Source organism: Aedes aegypti, chromosome 2 (genome assembly GCF_002204515.2).
Source record: "Aedes aegypti strain LVP_AGWG chromosome 2, AaegL5.0 Primary Assembly, whole genome shotgun sequence".
Lineage (NCBI taxonomy): Eukaryota > Metazoa > Arthropoda > Insecta > Diptera > Culicidae > Aedes > Aedes aegypti.
Window position 1 is genome coordinate 238,035,001 of NC_035108.1, and position 16,682 is coordinate 238,051,682.

Consider the following 16,682-nt stretch of genomic DNA (forward strand, 5'->3'; position numbering starts at 1 on the left):
GGCTGATGGTGCTATGCCACCCGGCAATAGTGTGAAGAAAATTCATTTGTGAAGTGACTGCAAATGCTTGTAAAAATTGAAATGTTTAAGAAAACGGAGTTGTGCATAATGTTTAAGTGTTTTTTTTTCTGCGCTTCAGGAAAAGTGTTGTTCCGGGATAGCCGAAACCGCGGGGCTATTTTCGCGTCCCTGTGAGAATATTCTTCTCGATCACCACGTTTGGATGGTGCGTGGTGAAACGTGTTTGTTTTTGCATCTCCGAACGCAGAACGGGTTTGCTGGACAGTTTAGCGGTGAATTTAATAAAAACTTCTAAGAATAATTGGTGAGGTTGTACGAGCACTGTTTGATTGGCTTAGTGTGTGTTGATTGCTTTTGCGAGTGAATGAGCAAAACAAAATTCAGGATCAATCATGTTTAATAAGCAGTGCGCGAAATCAAAAAGTAATGCGTATCGCGTCGTGTTTAATCTCTCGAGCGTTTAGCTTACTCCTGCTGGGATGAGCACAAGAGTGAATCCTACAAAGCAGCTATGGAAAGGACAAACAAACTGGTGAGACCGTTCCTAATTATATAACCTTTTGAAACCACTAAATACGTGCCAGGGTCGAAAATTAAACTTTCGATTCGGGAAGTGTGAACTCATTTTAGATATCCATTTGATATCTAGATGTTTTCATGCGGGGCTTGCTGTAGTGAAAACGACCTCAGAATGTGTGTGTATGAACAGCCATTCTGGAAATGGGTCGTTGGAATTGCAGTAGAGCTATCACCTTCCATCTCCAGGGCTAAAGTTGTCTGCATCTATATAGACTATGTTTCTCGATAAATATATGCAAACAAATTTCTTCCATAAAAGCACTGCCGGTCAGTGGGCGGTGGATTGTAAAAAAACACACACAAAAAAAAACAATAAAACAAAAGCTCTTTATTTGAAACCTTCAAGTTGACAACATATTATAAGTATTGAAGGAAATGTCGACACCGAAGTAGACAAACTCCAATCAATTATTTAACAAATAATTAATGAAACTGTGCCAACAAGAAGAAGAAGACATATACAAAATAACAAATTACCGGTGTGGTTTAGCCCACAACTGAAAAACCTGAAGAACAAGAAACAGAAAGCGCATAAATTATTCAAAAAATAACATACTGCTACGAATTTACAAAATTAACATGACATATGTAACCAACTCAACTTAGCCATTAACTCTGCACATGAAGAACATAATCGTAAGGTGTAGAGTGGACATCCCGGGACAAAAAATCCCAGGATTTGAGAAATTTCAGGATTTCCCGTTTCCCGGGATATGAGTTCTGTCATTCCGGGAATCCCGGGTTTCCCGAAATGAACGTAAAATTTGATGAAAACCATCAAATTCTAATGCAAAACAATGACATTTTTTCTCAGACTCAAGCTTTATTCGATACAAAATAAAAATTTCGTAAGAAATTATGAAAAGTAGGTTATTCTTTTCATGGCATTTTAGCTTTCTATTGCGTTTCTTTGTAACATTAACCATTTTTGCAAGCCTAGGCTTAGAAATCCAATCTGAAAGGTATACCTAAACTTTAGTCAATAATTTTCAGTAATTGAAGTGAAGATGCATGGAAGCCACAGCTCAAATCAATTTCCCGGGACGAGCATCAATTTTCGTCCCAAATCCCGGGACAAGCGAAATGGCCGGGAAATGGACACTCTAGTAAGGTTGAATCCGAAGTCAAATCATGTCCTAATTATATAAACACTAAATTAAAAAGTAGCAATTTCCCTTCGCGAATGCATTTTGACGGAAATGTAGGTGAAAACTCTTCCGATATCTGCAACCTTTTCTTCCAAGAAGTGTATACCACTGTTGCAGGTTCCCCGGTAGCGGTAGAGCTTATTACCGGTAGCGAAAGACAAAATCCGAACCACAAACACTGAGGGCTAAAGCGCAACTAAAATCTCAAAACGTATCGCAGTTTAATACATATATTTGGGTTTTATCCCTGAATAGTGACCGAATCTTCTTAGGAGCTAATCATTATGCTGGCTAAAGCCAAGGTTTTCCTTATAAACTAGCACTTATCTTCTTGGGGCGTCCCCCATGCTGCTCCTTGCCAACGCCCGGTTCATCAGCTGACCAATCCTCGCTCATCCTGACCGCTTCCAACCAGCTATTAGACTTTTCGACCGCTCACGGGGTTGTTCTCGGTTCTCCTTCACTTCCGATTGTCGACCGACACCAGCAGTGTTCGGAATGATTTCCGCTTGATGCGTCTCCTGCCGTATTGGCCGTTTGTCTGCACACCTTTTGGTCCACGATGTCCACTTTGTCGATCCTGTTGGAGAGCCTCTCTCGTATCTACTGTGTCTTCGTCTTACCAATCGATTCCGCTCACTGGATCCTCGGTGCGACGAAAGTTGCCACTTCTACCCAGAAAAGGGGAAACTGCAAGGTCCGCAGAAGAAGACCAGTCTGCGAATAAAAAAGAGGCCCTGGCATCCCAAAGGATTAGCCGGTGCTCAATTTCGAAGGGATTTTCTACCTACTTCCTTCGGAAGGCCTCGTGCTCTGCCCAAATCCTTATGGTGCAGATGGAAAGATGGCGTCCTCCCTGCGATTCCACTATCGTGTGTGGTGGATCAACGTGGCTCGTGGCTGGAGAACAGTTTTAGTTAGTACATATTCTCGCATTTAGAGTTTTTTGGCTTACCGGATGGCAAATCGTCGTGTAGAGTGACTCCTGACCTCCGTAAACCGTAATTCCAGTCGTTCGGAGAGTGAGTATTCGGCCAAGCGAACCTTTTGAGGTTAGCTTAAACGTGGTGCTGGCTGGCTAATCTGCTGGTTCGTTTCGTCGTCCTTGAAATGTTGGAAACATTCTTGTTTATCGTGTCATGCAGGACGTTTTCACTCCCACTCACCTTTAGGCACGTATCTAAATATAGATCGTGTGATTATTTCCTCTTGGAAGTTTTCTCCCGATGGGATTAAACTTTGCTTTTCTGCACTCGCGTGGTCGCTTCTACCGCGATCGAACGGACGGCTACGAATGACGATGACGAGACCACACCGGATGACTGTGCTCTACTGCTATCAATTGTATCGCTGTGTGAGTGATCTTTTGCATTACGGCGTTGCCTTGATTTTGCGTCGTCGCTTTGCTAAAGGCCTTTTTGTTGGAGCGTGTTTTGAATTGGCCGTTGATACACGGAGCGAAATGATGTTGGCTAGCGTAGTACGTTCGGCATTTGCTATTTTGATAGTTTTCTTGATACTGACTTATAAATATTGACAAATCATAACTAAACGTAACACAACCCTACCGTAGCGGAAGAATTTTTCATAAATCGATGATCAAACGATTTATGAAAAATTCACAAAATCTTCAATCATCCTCCTAGGATGATGGTCAGAGACAAGTCGGTCAACTAAACTCTTGAGCAGACCTCAAGTTACTTCTGGTTCTTTAACCGCATACCGTAAACTAAACTCATATACGCAAGCCTTGGTTGCTTGCCAAATCAAATCGCTTAAACTGCATAATCTTAATACTAGACTCAATATCACGCCAGCTGCGCCTGGCAGAATCATAGACCTCTCAAATCGTCTCTGACCAAAGTCCTTGTCCAGCTTCTTCAAATCCGAGCAAACTACGGCAAAACATTCAAATCGGATTCTAGCCTATTGTATTGGCTAAAATAGGCTTAATCGCACACTAAACATAGAAGCTATATTTACAAACTTTTTACAAGGACTAAATTGGTTTGTTTTGGTTTGTGCATAAAACTGAGAAAAGAAGCATTTCCGCGACTAAATCGTCATGAGCCCGAGAATGGGGTTTTACCGCGCCCCTGGTCGCGTTACCTTGGGAAGAAGATTTCATGACGACCCCCAGATCTTTAACCCTTGGCCACGCATTTTAATTGACTGGAAACACTTGAGGGTTTGTGTGCACTCATCCAGTCTTGTAGTGTCGAATCTTGATGGTGGGCTCGAGTTATCTCGTTCGGCGAACGGCATGACCACTTGGTGTGTTTTGCTGTGGGGTTTCCTCTACTTGGTTGGCAGCTCGCTGCGGACATAGCTTGATGATGTTGCTTGCGTTTGATCGCGGTCTACGGTGCGCTTCACTTTCTGGTGTCTGGAGTCTCCCTATTGTGGACTTCGGGGTCCCAGTTTCCCATGCCTGACGTAGGCTACGTGCTTCTTCCGCTCTATCTGATGGTATTTGGAGCCTCCTTACTCACAATGGTTTTCAGGGTCCCAATCTCCCGTACCTTCCGAAGGCTGCTGGTTTGTCCGCTTCATCATGATGGTATTTGGAGCCACCCTACTCACAATGGTTTTCAGGGTTCCAATCTCCCGTGCCTTCCGTAGGCTGCTTGCGATTGCGTTTCTTCGAAGTGGTATTTGGAGCCTCCCTACTCACGGCTGTTTTCAGGGTTCCAATCTCCCGTGCCTTCCGTAGGCTGCTTGCTTTTCTGCTTCTTCGTGATGGTATTTGGAGTCTCCCTACTCACGATGGTTTTCGGGGTTCCAATCTCCCGTGCCCTTCGTAGGCTTCAGCCAATTCCTCCTCCTCTCAATGCCCTCCAGTTGCTGTCTCACTGCGCCCGATAGTGGCCGTAAGCTTCAACTCCGCGTCGAACCGATTTTTGGTCGTCGATCTCCGGGTCTCCACTCCTCCTATCAGAGAATACATCTGGTGCATTTCCGAGATCCCTACTCCCCGTTTCCAGTGACGTAGGGTGCGATTTCTCCCGCTTCGCGAACGGCGCACGGTACACCTCCTGGCGCGATGGAAGTGTTTGGGTACCGCATGTTGGATCTCCTCCCTGCTTGATGTGGTCGCAAATCGTGTTCAAGGTTTTTTGGCGTGGATCGTGGTCTATAATGAACCTGATGAATCGTCGAGGTGGAGAGGTAGTCATTAAGAAGTTGTTGCTCATCACACCTGACTTTTGCCATTTTCCCGCTTGGTACGTGTTTTTGAAGTATGGTATTAATGGTTGACAGGCTTTGCCTGTGGACATAGCTTTATCGTTGTGGAACCTCGCTCAGATGAACGGAAATCCTCGCCAGTCTTGATTAGGGTTGCTGAGCTGGAGCGTGTTGTAGCGGGATCACACTCTCAGCATACGTGGTCAAATCTCCCAGTGATTGGTGTTTTCTACTGCTACTGATACTGGTTAACAGGCACCGCCTGTGTACATAGCTTGAACGTTTCGGAACCTCGTTCGTTTGAACGGAAATCCTTACAGAAATCTCCTAATCGGTATAGCTGAGGCGAAGCAGAATTGTGGATACTGTGCTCGCCTCTGCTCGTTGTCACTGCTCCCATTTGGTGTTTTTGTCAGCTTTCGCTTCTTGGTTGACAGGCACTGCCTGCGTACATAGCTTTACACGTTACGCTTAATCCGCTTTAATGTCCTTCGCATGGAATCTGCCTTTCTTCCCACTCATCACGTCCTCCAGCAGGTACAAGTTCGTCCCGAGGATCTCCTTCACTATTGCCAGAACGAATTTCGGCTCTAGCTTGCTGTTGATCTGGTCCGCTTTCGATGAGAGGATGAACGTTCGACGCCACACCAGATCTCCGACTTTGAACGCCACTAATCTTGTGCGGAGGTTGTATCGCTGTTTCGCCCGCTGGTGGCTGTTTTTGATGCGATCGATGATCAGCTTCTGTATTCGGCGAATCGTTGATAGCCGTAGATCTTGCGCAACTTTTGGGTCTTCCGGCGTGTTCAGTTCTTGCTGCGTGTAGAGGTCCGTGTGTAGCAGTAGGTTTCGTCCGAAATTCGCTTCGTGCGGACTCACACCCGTTGCCTCATGCCTGGCCGCGTTGATTGCTGCCGTGATTGCCGGTAGCTTCTCGTCCCACTCTCGATGATCGCCGTCCAGCAACGCTCGGATGCAGGTGACTACGACGCGGTTAACGCGCTCCGCGTTGTTGACCTGTGGGCAGTAGAAAGCCGTCTTCATGTGGCCGATCTTGTTCTTCGCCAGCCAGGACTTGAAGACCATCGATTCGAACTGCTTCCCATTGTCGGACAATATCAGCCGTGGACGCGAGAACTTCAGGCACACCTCTTCTTCCAGGAACTCCACCATTTTCTTTGAATCCGCTGCGCGCATTGGCTTGGCGATCACGTATTTGCTGACCCAATCTACTACCACCAATAGCACTGTGTTTCCTCGTTTGGAACGTGTGAGTGGACCAATAAAGTCCACTGATATCATCTCCCATGGTGTTTTCGCCGGCTTCGGGTTTCCCATCTGCGGCATCATTCTGCTCCCCGGTGCTTTGCATGCTTTGCAGGTCGCACAGTTCCTGACATAATCACTAATCTCCTGCTGCATCTGCGGCCAGTAATAGTGGGCTTGTATTTTGTGCCAGGTTTTGTAGAAGCCAAGATGCGCAGCTGCCGGTTCGTCGTGAAATCTTCGGATCAGCTGGAATCTTTCTTCTTTCGGGATGACTTGCTTCCACTTGTGGCAGACTGCTCCGACTTCGTTCTTACAGCGGCAGTTTTTGAACAGCGTGTTGTTTGCTATGCGAAAGTCCGGGAACTGATCTCCTTCGCTTTTCACCTTCTCCACCAGCTTTCTGTACCACGGATCTTGCACCTGATCTGCGGTAAACACCGCTTCTGCTACCGTTCTCGAAAGAGCATCTGGAACAACGTTGATAGATCCCTTCCTGTATCGGATCTCAAAGTCGAACGCGTTCAGACGCAACAGCCAACGACTCATCAGCGCCGTCGGGTTCTTCATGGACTTTAGGTAGCTGAGCGCCGCATGATCGCAGTACACGATGAATCGGATTCCTTCCACATACGCCCTGAACTTCTCGATTGCTCGGATCACAGCGAGACACTCCCGCTCTGTGACCGAGTATTTTCTTTCCGACGCTGACAGCTTCTGCGAGAAGTAGCTGATTGGGTGCTCCTCGTCGTTAATCTCCTGCGTTAGCACCGCTCCAATTGCAGTATCACTGGCATCGCACGCTATGGCGAATGGCTTGCTGTAGTTGGGCATCGTTAGCACCGGCGCCGAAACTAGGGCTGCTTTTAGTTTGAGGAATGCTTCTTCGGCGATCGGATTCCAGCGGAACTTGGCGTTGCCTGACGTCAGGTTCGTTAACGGAGCCGCCAGTTGCGAGAATCCGGCGATAAAGCGTCGGTACCAATTGCAGACACCGAGAAAACGCTGTACTTCTTTCCTCGTCGTTGGAGTTGGAAACTGCACGATCGCTTGGATCTTCTCATCATCTACACGCCAGCCTTGCTCGTCAATCACGTAGCCGAGGTACTTCATGCTCTTCCTGCAAAACTTGGATTTTTCCGCCGAAATCGTGAGATTTGCTTGGCACAGCCGGCGGGCAACTTCTTCAAGAAGTGCTATGTGTTCTTCAAAGGTCTCGGAGCAGATGATGATGTCATCGAGGTAATGAAATACCAGCGGTTCTAAGTCGGCGAACAGGTGTGTCATAATTCGCGCCAGAGCTTGGCTAGCTGTACATAGTCCGAATGGCACCACCTTGAACTGGAAGTGGCCTCTGGATGGGACGGTGAATGCTGTTAGCGGCCTCGAACCGGAATGGAGAGGTAGTTGCCAGAAGGCATCCTTGAGATCGATGGACGAGATATACTTGCTGCTTCGGAGGTTGTTGGTAATCACCGCGATCTGGGGAATCGGGTAGCCCTCGTTCACCATGATGGAGTTGAGGTGTCTAGCGTCCAAGCAAACGCGATACTGCCCAGTCTTCTTCTTGACGGCGACCAGCGGGTTGTTCCATGGCGAGAATTGCGCCTCTTCGATCACGTCCAGCGCTATCATCCGGTCGATCTCTCTATTCACCTCCTGCAGAACATACGGCGACATGGGGTAATGCCGTTGCTTCCGTGGCGGTGCGTTTCCTACGTCTATTCGGTGCTCGTACAGCCTGGTACGTCCTAGCTTGCCTTCAACCGCTTTCGGGAACCTTTGGATCGCCTGCTCTAGACGTCTCTTCTGCTCGGGATTCAGCTGCTTCATCTCTTGTTCTTCGCTGCCTTCTTCCTCTTCCTGCTGGGATTCGACTGTGCAACACACCGCTTTAACTCCAAACTTTTCCCAGAAGTTCATTCCGAGAATGATGCAGTCCGGAATGGAGGGCACCAGTAGCACTGGAAGAACTTCGTTGCGGTTGTTGTATACGATGGGAAGATAGACGAAATTTGTTATTCTATGTTTTGTGCCGTCTGCCGTTTTTATTCCGCCACAGACGGTACCTTTCTGCAGGCCATATTCCTCTGCTAATCCTACTACTGCGCCTCCTAGTAGAGAGCAGTTTGCTCCGCTGTCCAGCAAAGCAGTGAGCTCTTTTCCGAGCACTGAAATGACGGCGTGCGGTCGATTGTCGCTTCCGGGGTTTATAATGATGGAGTTTATGTTTTTAAATTCTGGGATGTCGGAGGGGTCTCCGAGAATGTGCGGAGAGCTGCTCCCCTCTACTGCTGGTTCTCCGCTGGGTAGTTTACCGCGTCCGTGCGGCACGTGAAGCAACTGCGCAACGAGTAGCCTTTCCGTCCACACCGGTAGCAGAAAAGGATCGCTTGCGGTTTTGGGCAGTCCATGAACCTGTGGCCTTCCTCGTCACAGTTCCAGCAAACCATCGCTATCCGCTGGTTGTTCGGAGCTCCTTGCTGTTCTTCATGGCGACTTTCCGGTTGCCTGACCGGTTCTGGCTGTAAACGGTAGCTCCGCCGGTTGCTCTCGCTCGGTTCCTCCACCGTGTTTGGAGTCCACTGCTGCGTTTGCCAGCCCGCTCTGCTTCGAACCTGTTCCGGCTGCTGTTGTGGTTGCCGTTGCTGATATGGCGCCGCTTGTTGCCGCTGCTGCTGTGCTTGTGCTTCCCTCATTTGCTGCCGCCCTGTTCTCAGAACGTCAGCCTCTGAACGGTTGTACCTGTCTGTCGACCTGAATTGTCTTTCGTCCCGTGCGCCTAAACTTGGTCTTGAAAATCTCCGCTCCTGGTTCAGCTTCAACGCGTTGACTTGTTCAACCAGTTCGTCGATGTTGTGTTGCCAAGCGTCTTCGCCGTGCTCTTCCGCTAACTCTTGTTCGGAATTACTTTCTTCCGCCTCTACCACATGGATTCTGCTGAAGCGCGGTGGCTGCTGCTGATGCTGAATCGGCGGCGGTTTGTTTGTTGCTACTGGCGTAGCAAAGTTCGGTTCTAACAGCGCACTGTGTGGAATCGGAATCCGACGCTGTCTATTCAGGAGCATTCTTGTCTCGTCGTAACCAGTGCAGACTTCTACCATTTCTTCCAGCGAACGTGGTCTCGCTGCTGTGACGATGGCTGCATAATTCTCGTTCATATTCTTCTTCACCAGGAAGAATTTCTCGTCGTCCGGAATCGGTGGATCCACAAAACGGAAAAGTGCTGAGATATCGCGATAGAATTTCGCAAAGGATTCCTCTTTTCCTTGGAATCTGAAGCTGGCCTCCAGACGCAGAATTTGGGAGTATCCGCTGGGCAGGAATTCTCTCCGGATTTCTCGCTTAAACTGGTCCCATGTTCGCAACAGGTTTTGCGATGTTGCTCGCGCGTACCAGTCGATGGCGTCCTCCTGGAGTAAATGCTTGATGGAACTTAAAAGTGTAGCGTCGCTCATACCTTCCGATCTCGCAAAGGTCTCCACGCGGTCCAGGAACACGTTAAGTGACGTGGTGTCCTTCTCGCCGCGGAACTTGAAAGGCCAGTTGTGTACCGCCTTCTGCATCCGCCTTTCGTCCACTCGCTCCGGCGCCGGTCGTTCTCGGCGAATCAACCGTTCCAGATCATCTCGCATACGGTAGTATTCTTCGCGCATCCGCTGTTCTCTCTCCTGCATCTCCGTTATCCTTGCTTGCAGTTCCCGGGTTTCTAGCGACTGGTGTTCCCGTGTCGAGGAGTTCCATGGACCGCGATCCCGGGGATGGTAGGGAGGTGGTGGTGATGTGGCTTGCTGTCTGAACTCTCTTTCGCCAGTGTCTTCGTTGTCTCGTGCTCGAAACGAGCTCGAAAACAGCAATCCTTGTCCTTGTCCACCCGAGAATGACGTCACAGGTGGTGGTGTGGGGTCTTGCCTCGAAGTGTCGCCCACCGGAATCGTGGCATCCGTCGTTCCTCCGACTGCTCCTTCGTTCTCGCCACTGCTTCGTCTCACTGCGCCGGTTGATGGCGCTTGACTCACAACACTCTCACTCCTTGGCACACCATTCACTACACTTGTCCCGTAGATTTTGTTCAATAGTACGTCGACATGTACGGTTAGCATACCATGCGTCTCCCGCAAATTAATGGGGGGGCGAATTAATTTCAAGCGGTCGCGATAGTGGTGAAGACGTGTACGAATTTGGTTTAAAGCTGCATTGTTAGCTGTCCGAATGGCTGCTTCGGTGCTAATCTGTAGCTGCTGAACTTGCAACTCGCAAAGTTCTAAGTTAGATTGGGAACTCATAACATGTTCCGAGCTAGTGGGCTTGTTATCTCTCAAGTTCTCTTCTTGAATGAGAGCCTTGAGGCGAAGAACTTTCCCCCTATGTGTGGTCGGACCTAGATTGACAACGTGGCGTAAAGCCAACTCGTAGGTCACTTCTTCGTCCGTCAAATGTGTGTAATCCATTATTCTGTTGCTTAATATGCGTAAGGGTTAATGTTATATTGATTATCGTATGCCGGATAACCGAAATTGCACAAAACCAAACCAAAACTGAACCAAAAATTTCGCTAAACGGTAGTTAATCTATGTGGATTTTCAGTTGGGCGCCAGTGTTGCAGGTTCCCCGGTAGCGGTAGAGCTTATTACCGGTAGCGAAAGACAAAATCCGAACCACAAACACTGAGGGCTAAAGCGCAACTAAAATCTCAAAACGTATCGCAGTTTAATACATATATTTGGGTTTTATCCCTGAATAGTGACCGAATCTTCTTAGGAGCCAATCATTATGCTGGCTAAAGCCAAGGTTTTCCTTATAAACTAGCACTTATCTTCTTGGGGCGTCCCCCATGCTGCTCCTTGCCAACGCCCGGTTCATCAGCTGACCAATCCTCGCTCATCCTGACCGCTTCCAACCAGCTATTAGACTTTTCGACCGCTCACGGGGTTGTTCTCGGTTCTCCTTCACTTCCGATTGTCGACCGACACCAGCAGTGTTCGGAATGATTTCCGCTTGATGCGTCTCCTGCCGTATTGGCCGTTTGTCTGCACACCTTTTGGTCCACGATGTCCACTTTGTCGATCCTGTTGGAGAGCCTCTCTCGTATCTACTGTGTCTTCGTCTTACCAATCGATTCCGCTCACTGGATCCTCGGTGCGACGAAAGTTGCCACTTCTACCCAGAAAAGGGGAAACTGCAAGGTCCGCAGAAAAAGACCAGTCTGCGAATAAAAAAGAGGCCCTGGCATCCCAAAGGATTAGCCGGTGCTCAATTTCGAAGGGATTTTCTACCTACTTCCTTCGGAAGGCCTCGTGCTCTGCCCAAATCCTTATGGTGCAGATGGAAAGATGGCGTCCTCCCTGCGATTCCACTATCGTGTGTGGTGGATTAACGTGGCTCGTGGCTGGAGAACAGTTTTAGTTAGTACATATTCTCGCATTTAGAGTTTTTTGGCTTACCGGATGGCAAATCGTCGTGTAGAGTGACTCCTGACCTCCGTAAACCGTAATTCCAGTCGTTCGGAGAGTGAGTATTCGGCCAAGCGAACCTTTTGAGGTTAGCTTAAACGTGGTGCTGGCTGGCTAATCTGCTGGTTCGTTTCGTCGTCCTTGAAATGTTGGAAACATTCTTGTTTATCGTGTCATGCAGGACGTTTTCACTCCCACTCACCTTTAGGCACGTATCTAAATATAGATCGTGTGATTATTTCCTCTTGGAAGTTTTCTCCCGATGGGATTAAACTTTGCTTTTCTGCACTCGCGTGGTCGCTTCTACCGCGATCGAACGGACGGCTACGAATGACGATGACGAGACCACACCGGATGACTGTGCTCTACTGCTATCAATTGTATCGCTGTGTGAGTGATCTTTTGCATTACGGCGTTGCCTTGATTTTGCGTCGTCGCTTTGCTAAAGGCCTTTTTGTTGGAGCGTGTTTTGAATTGGCCGTTGATACACGGAGCGAAATGATGTTGGCTAGCGTAGTACGTTCGGCATTTGCTATTTTGATAGTTTTCTTGATACTGACTTATAAATATTGACAAATCATAACTAAACGTAACACCACCTACTCCGAAGAAGACCGCGACTGCAATTTCTTTTCTTTTTTCCCAGAAATTTCTAATAGTATACATATCTATTGAAAAACTATCACAACATTAAATCTTATCGGCACTGAAATACCTGGACGCATCAAAGGGAGCAGGACCGGATGGCATTGCACCCTTGTTCTTAAAAAATCTCTCAGAAGAACTTACCCTTCCCTTAGAACGCCTTTTCAACATGTCTCTAAAATATGGAAAATTCCCAGAAGCTTGGAAATCCTCGTATTCGGTGCCTGTTTTCAAATCAGTAACAAAATCTGACACACGGAACTATCACGGAATTGCCATTATCTCCTGTATCCCCAAACTCTTCGAATCTCTTACCAAATTACTAGTAGGCAGCATGGCTTTTTTAAAGGCCGCTCAACAACTTCCAATCTGCTAGAATTTGTATCTTTCATTCTCAACGCAATGTACAATGATAAGCACGTAGAAGCCCTCTACACTGACTTCAGTAAGGCATTTGACCGAATCGACATACCATTATTAATCTTCAAATAGCAAAAAATAGGAATGGAGCCAGGATTCTTGAGTTGGATCCAGTCATATCTATCTTATCGGAAACAAATAGTGCGCTTTTAAAATTAATTATCAGCACTCATTTCTGTATCCTCTGGAGAACCCCAAGGTTCTCATTTAGGCCCATTTCTTTTTATTTTATATGTAAACGACATTCCCTTATTACTTAGAAAAATAAAATTTCTTATATATGCAGACGACATGAAGCTATTCATGGAAGTAAGTAATTGTTTATTTGTTTATTTGGATACGATTGGTACGATTCTAGCGAAGCAGAAGAATTCCAGAATGACATTAACTTATTCTTCACTTGGTGCCAAAAAAGTCTGCTCCAACTCAATATCAAATAATGTAATTCAATAGCATATAGTTGAATATATGTAACACCTCCAATTGAAATATTTTTAGGAAACCAAGTAATGCAGAAGTGTAAAATTGTAAGGGATTTGGGCGTAATCCTAGACTCTAAACTCACTTTTGTAGAACATTATAATTCCATAATAAACAAAGCAAACAGCATGTTTGGCTTCATTAAGAGGTTCAGTAACAATTTTCAAGAGCCATATACTATAATAATTCTAATTAAATAGGGGAAGCTGGTCCAATTCGGACCCTATTCTAATTCCGACCATCAAGCATTTGTAAAGATCGTGTGTACCGTTTTCCAACCTACCGTCTGGCTAGGATCTAACACAATACATTTGACGCCATTCAGTTAATTCGTTTGATTTTTATTTTAGTTTGTTGTTTTGAAGTGCTCTAGTGTGCTATCGGTTAGCATTATTTCCAAGCTTCTGTAATTGACAATAATTTTCCAATCTTTCTGTGTTATTTTATAAACGAATCCCCTAAGCCTAAGCTTTCATCTGACCATATGGTGTTGATATGTCTATGCACTGTTCGTGCTCAGCTAGTTTGAAAATCTCAAAATGTGTGTTGGTCCAATCCGGACCTTTTCATATGGTTCAATACGGACCTCCTTATTTTCAAAGAGCAGCAACTCTATTTCATAAGCTCCACACCGTGGAAGTCTTCTTTTTTTGCTTAAAAATCACAGAAGTTGTAATATTGATGGATGGTACCTTTGTTTCTGTTGCAGTCAAGAAATAGTCTCCGAAAAAATCTAAGAAATACGGCAGATCACCCAAAAAAAGAATCAGCTTCTTGAAAAGCATCTCCATTAATACCACAGCCTATTTTGAATAGAGTAAAGTGGGGCAAAAGTTCGAGTGGGGTAAGAGTTTCTTTTTAAGATTTCTAGCTCAATTCAAAACAAATCTTATAAATGTCATTTTGGTTCGAATGTTATTCAAGTAAGAGACTTTCACTCAAAATATCATAAAAATCGATTGAGATTTGGAAAAGTTATGGCAATTTGTTGTTTTTCGACGTGAAAATTGTAATTTTTGGTCAAAATTTCGTTGCATGGAACCAATTGAAAATAAAATCTTTTTCAATATTTTATGTAAGGGCGTTTGTAGGCCTATCATAAGGTTGCTTTGAGATGTATTAGTTTTTGCATAAATGCTAGAAAAAAATTTTTGGCCCATAGTGGGGCAAAAGTTCGAATCAGCGGGGCAAAAGTTCGACCCATGTAAAAAATCACGGAAAAATTTGCAAATTGCCTGAAATCCACATAATATCTTCAAATTTAGTTAAATTTGTCTGATCGTGCGAAAACTGTCACCAAAATTTTACATTTCCACTTAGTTTTGCGAAAAACTGCTATTTTTGAGTATATTACAATTAACCCGGTTCTGGGCAATTTATTGATGAAAATTTAGTGTGTATTTTTCGGCAAACTTAAGTTTACGGCTGGTGTAAAGTATGCCTGTCATAAAAGGATCGATATTTTGAGTTTTAGCCAACGAACTTTTGCCCCACCGGTGGGGCAAAAGTTCGTTTAAGACAATCAATTTTGAAATTGTTCTAACTAAAAATGGGAAAATATTTTGACACAAGTTTGTTCAGCAAAACTATAGCCAATATGTTGAAGGTTCACTGTATGGTATTTGTTTTGTTTTAGCTGCTATTGTTTTCCTGGAAACTTTGATTATACCACCAAGGTCGAACTTTTGCCCCACCTTACTCTACAGCTTTCAAAATTTGTTTGACAATACGATACAAAAAAACGATTACGAGTGCTGAGAACAATGCAATCAACTTTTCCTTACCTGATATAATGTGTTTGGAACATGAAAATTTGAAGTTTGGCTCAATTTTAAAATCACTTTAATATATCGTACTTTGACCCTAAAATATATGTCAATACTACTACAGGCTGTTTGGGGCACGTCAGGAGTTAATCATCTATGTTAACTTCCTTTTCCCGATCAGCCTAGATAGCCGCGTAGTGTCGATAGCGGTTGTTTCAATTGACTAAGAATTAACACTACGGACTGCCTGTTCCGGTGGTAAAAGTCCACCTAACAGGTGACCCCTAATTCATGCGGCTTTAAGCTTACCGTGCCTAAGAATGAATGGTTAGGGGGGTCTAAATAAAACCTAACTGCAAACGGAGCCTGTGTAGTACCAGGGCGCCCTCTACAGTATTATGCCCTTCCTGTGCTACCCGGAGCAATGGTGCAGGTGACCTTGTGTTTCTCCGAGATAATCGGCTGCCCTTCTTCAGTCTCAAGCCTGAGGCTAAATAAGGGTGGGATTATTAATACGTTGTAATTTAGTTGAAATTTTCACCTTTATGGTTTCGCATTATGCGTTTTACACAGTGTATTCTGTGCTTTTCGCCTTTGGCGATTTTTAAGAGATACCGATCTGGTTTTTTTCGCTGCTGGTCTTTTTCGTGCTGAAATTACGAAAAGCCTAATCCTGCCTAGTTTGGGTAGTGGCTACGGTTAGGATAGCTCAGTAAGACCAATTTTCAGCATAAAATATCAGCAACGATCAATCTTTGTAGACTCATGCAAATGGTACAGCTCAAGAGGCGCTAGTTCAAAAACCTTACTTTTATGAACTTTTATCTAGGTAACCTTGTGGATCCAGTTTTTGCTACTTTCAGAAACATGAAATGGCGAACTCGCGTGACATGCCTCGTGCATGCGTGCTTGTAAATAGCACTGACGTTGCTACACTTATTTCTGTGTTAACAACCAGAGATATATGTGCTGTCACAATTGATATTTCTGTTGGTGACCGCAATAGGAAATACGTTTTTCGTTTTGTGGTGTATTTACCACACGATGAACCATCCCCAATGGATGATTTCAAACGAGTTGTAGTTCACTGCCTATGAAAAGGCCTTCTGCTGATTGTGGGCAGTGATGCTGATACTCATCACATCATCTGGAGCAGCTCAGATATCAATTTGAGAAGCTCCAGTCTGATGGAATGCTTAAGTAATTCAAATCTTGGGTTACTTATTGTAGGAAGTCGCCCAACCTTCATGGTACCTGCTAGAGAAGAAGTGTTAGACATAATGCTCTGCTCAAACACAGTCATCGCTACATCTCTATATGAACATATGAATGTAAATTCGCAGACTTTGCATTTGATATACTCCACAAACTGGGAATTGGTTGTGATTTCATGGATTCTCTCCATCCATTGGAAATCCTAGTGATTTGGATGTTTCAACATCCGGTGAATTGGAACACAATTGTCCTTGCTTCGAGTGATCTCACAATTGCTTGTCACTTTGCTTAAAGGAAATGTTCCTCACAACTCCCTTCGCGGGACGAGTGGACGTCTGGCTATTTGTAAAGGAATATGTCAGATAGTCAGGCTGCTTTTAAAGCTCTTGCTTCGGCCAACTCAGGGTCTAAGCTTGTTATCGCACGTCGAACTCAATTTGAGGAACTGAATTCAGTGAACTCTGTAAACCTTGTAAGGATCCTTGCTACTCTTCCATTGCTGG

General features: G+C 45.4%; 1 long non-coding RNA gene across 1 annotated transcript; it reads right to left on the reverse strand.

Moving 5' to 3' along the window:
* Positions 1–1,962: 1,962 nt before the first annotated feature.
* LOC110676478 lies at positions 1,963–3,371 on the reverse strand. Its single transcript, XR_002500430.1, has 4 exons — positions 2,915–3,371; positions 2,704–2,852; positions 2,540–2,648; positions 1,963–2,485 (listed from the first exon to the last, which is right to left on the reverse strand). It is a non-coding gene; the product is annotated as an uncharacterized LOC110676478 (long non-coding RNA).
* Between the last annotated feature and the right edge of the window lie 13,311 nt (positions 3,372–16,682).